This window comes from Petaurus breviceps, unplaced genomic scaffold (genome assembly GCF_028583685.1).
Source record: "Petaurus breviceps papuanus isolate PSGF00001 unplaced genomic scaffold, PetGlider_PUasm1.0 90743, whole genome shotgun sequence".
Lineage (NCBI taxonomy): Eukaryota > Metazoa > Chordata > Mammalia > Diprotodontia > Petauridae > Petaurus > Petaurus breviceps.
The window spans coordinates 1,154,823-1,159,797 of NW_027187332.1; positions in this window are offsets into that span (position 1 = coordinate 1,154,823).

Below are 4,975 nucleotides of genomic sequence, written 5' to 3' on the forward strand. Positions count from 1 at the left end.
ATATAATTTGTACTATATCAGTTATAAATTCTTAATGTGTATTCAAAAAGAAGACAGAACAATTGCCTTGGGCTAGAATCCGGTAGTGAATCTAAATCAATGAATTAAGACAATAATGACCTTTTGTTTTTTGGCTTTTTTTTTTTCACATAAGACACATAGAAGAAAGTCAATTAAGGGAACAATTCTGGTCAAGTATGTTAAGGGACAAACTAGTATTCTGAAGTCAAAATTTAATAGGAACAATATATTTAGAGCAATCAACACCTATATAATATATTAATACATATCGTTAGCAGAATAATATGGTTGAAAAGAGAGCTAGAAAGTGTCTAAGTAAAAGTCCAGTATTAAGGAAATAGAAGACTCATAATCCCAAGGCACCAATAGAAAAATGATGTAATACTTTTTTGTCAAGAAAGATGTTTTATATTTTCAGAGCACATGATAAAGTGACTAAAACTTACAGAAATAATTCTAGAATAAAAAAATCATATCATGTAAGATGAAAAAAGGTTAAAAATACCATATGCGAGTATTCTAGAAAGACATGATCAAATGGCTAGAATTCTACACTTAAGGCTCACTATCATATTAGCTATCAGACAACAATTATCTATATCACAAATAAAACCTCAAAGTACTTTTGAGAATTAAACATATAGCTGTACTAGTACCATCATTAGAAACAGAACTCTTTGGCATAGCTACCTAAAAATAACATTGTTCCATAAAAATATATGAAAAAATTGTTAATAGATGTTACCATATTAATATTTATATTCCCCAAATCCTATAGAATAAAGGCCTTTTGAAATATATAGAGAACTAGTAAAAATTATAGTCATTTAGAAAGACAACCCAATATGTATCATGCCTATCATAGAGTTAATAAAGTTTTTTTTTCTAAATATGCTTTCAATGAGTTTACAAGAGATTAATGTTTTCCAAAACTCTGACATATTACAAAAATATTTCACCTATATTCACAGTAGCATAAAGTATCAGTGATATCATCTATAAAAGAAAATATAAATTTGTCTTTGGACTGCTTGTCTGATCTTTAAAACATCACATCAAAAAAGATGAGAATAAGAAAACAGTGATGATGAAGATGATAGTAAATTTCATTTAGATATCAATTTGATATTTAACTTAATATATGCTGATTAATTCATGTCAGAGGAAGGACTTGAACCTATTTTTTCTGGCTTAAAGATCATCTCTCCATCCACTATGTAATTCTACCCCTCTAATGAAATAGAAGCTAGAAATATGATTATACCCATTTTACAGTTGATAAAACTGACACAGAAAAATTGAATGACTTGTCCATAAGCATACTTTTAGTAAGCATCAGAAATGGTATTAAAACCCAAACCTCCATTACCCAAATTCAAACAATCTTTGTACTGTTGAGAGAAAAAAAAACAAAGTTTAAAAGAATAAAGCCATAACTATATCAAGTGATTAAGAATTTAAAAATTCTGTGGGGATTTGTGGATTTAACCTTTCCCTCAGAAATCCCAACATAAGATTTTCAATAAGTTGATTTATGACTATACACAATACTCAGCAAAGTGGACTTTTTGGACATTTAATTCCCCAAACAAAGTCAAATTAAAAAAAATCTAATTACATGCACACTTAGATGTCCATATGGAACAATTTTACATTCATTGGTCTAAAAGTATTTCTTCCAGAAGAAAATATGAGGGATTTCTTTCTTAAAACATTATCTGTTATCATGTCACTGCTTTATCACCTTTACTTTGAAAAAAAAAGTCCACAGTGTATGGAATCAAGAATCAAAAAAAAAAAATCCAGAAAATTAGTGGTTGTACTGTCAAGGTTCTTCTTTTTTGTCTTTTTTAATAGACTCATTAGTGAACCTGCTGTTATATCATGTAGTTGGCATCTGGCAAATTTTGTAATTGAATGAATTGTGCTCAAGAGTTAATGAGGAGAATCTAGCCAACAGCTAGATGAATCTTGGACAATAAAATGAGACATCCACTCAAGTTATTAAATGTGTCTATGGTTATATTTTCTTGTTAACTGAGTTGCCAAAAGTTTTAAATTAAGGATTAATTCAGGTTGAACATTAGAGAATAGCATCTCTTTTAATTTCATTTGGTAGACATGATAACTTATTTAAAAAAGTGTATTTCTATAGTACTTTGGATATTCAAGGGAAAGGTTTATAATTAACTAGAGTGTTTCCTGATACACGTATTTAAACATGTACTTGCATACATGCATATATGTATGTCTGTATATGCATTCATGTGGATGTATGTGTACAATTGTATGTATACAATCTGCAAGTACTCCTTGAAAGATAATTCATGTCCTGGCTGCTAAATATTCATCATTGAACCTCTCATAGGGGATCTTATAACTCCATTGACAAATAGTACTAATATTAATATCTGTCTATCCACATAAATCTACATATACATATTGCATACCTATCTATGTCTCTCTATATCTAATTATGTATCTATCTATCCATCCATCCTTCCATCCATCTATCTACCTCTCTATCTATATGAATGAATGGAACAACCCTGGATGATATTAGGCATAATCACTAATCTTACAATTATTCAATCCACTCTTTTTGCTGTCAGGTTTATTATAGTAACACTGGACGAAATTCAAAAGTAATTAAGCAAAATATTGCTTAATGTTTCTGCCAATATCTTTGTAGATGAGGTAGAGAAATATGAAGTGGATAAGAAGTTGTTGCAACTTCATGGGTAAGACATTTTCTTAAACAGTTTGTGGTTCATGAAAAGAATATGGCAATGCATGTATATAACAGTCTAAATAAAAGAATGTTAGAATACTATTTTGACCCAAGAAGATACATTGATTTAAGAAAATATATACACTAAAATGGAATAATTGTATGGAGACCATAAAGATTTCCTGGGATTTCAGGAAATCTGAAGTATTTTTGAGGATTAATGAAAGAAGAAAAAATGAATATTGCATTAATAGGATAATACAGGTAACTCAGACAGAAGGAGCAAATGAATGGTGATTTTGGGAAGTCACTCACAAAGCCAGGAAAGAGGTGTTATACTGTAGAGATTAAGACCTTCAACTCTCTATGTCTGTGAATGATCATTTTAAAATAATAATAAGAGCAAGTCTTCAAGTCTTAAAATAATTTTTGCAATATTAAGCATTCGATTAATACTTATTATGTCTCGGGCACTATACCAAGCACAGAGGAGCAAGTGGCAGCTTATAAACTAATGGCTTTCCTTGAAGACAATTTCAATTTCCAAAAGGAAAGTGACAAGGAGAATTACTTAGTTATTCATGCAATTCTGATGAATAAAGAAAAATAGTTTGGGAAAGCAGAAATCATCATTGAGTGTAAGAAGACAAATTTTTTTAAAAGAATAAATGGTAAATTCTTTCTAAAGAGATCATTGTGTGTGAATGTACACACACATATACATATATGTATATATAAATACTTATGTGTGTGTGTGTATATATATATATATATATATGTATATGTATACACACAGAGCTTGTAGTGCAACACATTTTTTCAAAAGGTCTTAGGATCATTGACTTAGACCTGGAAGGGACCTTGGAGGCAATTAGACTTAACTATCTCATTTTACAAGTATCAAAACTTAGGCATGGGATGTCAATATATTCTGCCAATGGTCACTTTACTAATAAATTTATGACACAAGATAATAATTCTAGTATGCCTGATTACAGTTACATCACTCTAGTCACTAACCCATAATAGTTTCCTTAAATACACTATCTGATAAATTAACTGGAGATTTACTATGTTGACAAATATCTATATATAGAGAAAAATATCTCTCTTCGTCTATGTATATAGATGAATGGAAATTAATCATTTGAGGTTGAATACAAAGTAGATGTATGATCTAATTAATGTCAAAGTCAGTTGTGTCTACATTTAAGAAATTGTTTGAAAAGGCAGACTGGTATAATTGCTCCATGAAATAGACTTTTAATCCTCCCTCTTTCAATTCATGCAAGTCAAAGTTTTTGTCTTAACAAGGAGATGGGGCATGATAAGTTGGGAAATAATAGAGAAGTAAAAACAATAACAGATATATCTAGGTCATAGGTAACGAACATTGGATATACTGACAGATTTATATACATATATATAATATTCATTTTACTTATTTTTTATAAAAAAAAACTTTCTTATATCATTGACTCAGCCAGATGGATAAGGCAAAATAAACAAAGATATTAATTTTATATAAAAATATTAATGTGATACTTTTCTTTTTCTTAATTTAAAATTTAAATAATAAATTGTAAAAATACAATATGAAAAGATAAAGAAACAACATAAATTTGAATACTAAAACTTAAATACAAAACAAGTATTGCCATGTGCACAGCAAACATGAGAGGATTCAAAAATAAATGTAACAATACTAATACAATAATATAATAAAAATTTCCATTTAAAGAAAACTTACAAAATAAATATTGCACACTGTGTTCTCAGATGTCCATCTTTACTTTCTTGTAAGTTTTCTTTTGTCATATGCTGTGAATTTTTACTTTGTTCTTTTCCCTCTTGCTCTACCTCCCCAAGATGCTTTTCTTAACGAATGATATTGTGCTGATTTTTTTTCGCTTGGTAGATCTATTCATTGAGATTATTTTAAAGGCTTTACTGAAACCTGTCTGGCCCACTTATTTAAAACATTGTAGAAGTTCATAAATGGAGTCAATTAACAAATGAGAAAGACAGAAGAGAAAGGGAGAGAGAGATAGAGAGAGACAGAAACAGAGAGACAGAAGAGAGAGAGAGAGAGAGAGAGAGAGAGAGAGAGAGACAGAGACAGAGAGACAGAGAGACAGAGAGAGAGACAGAGAGAGAGAGACAGAGAGAGAGAGACAGGAGAGAGAGAGAGAGAGAGAGAGAGAGAGAGAGAGAGAGAGAGAG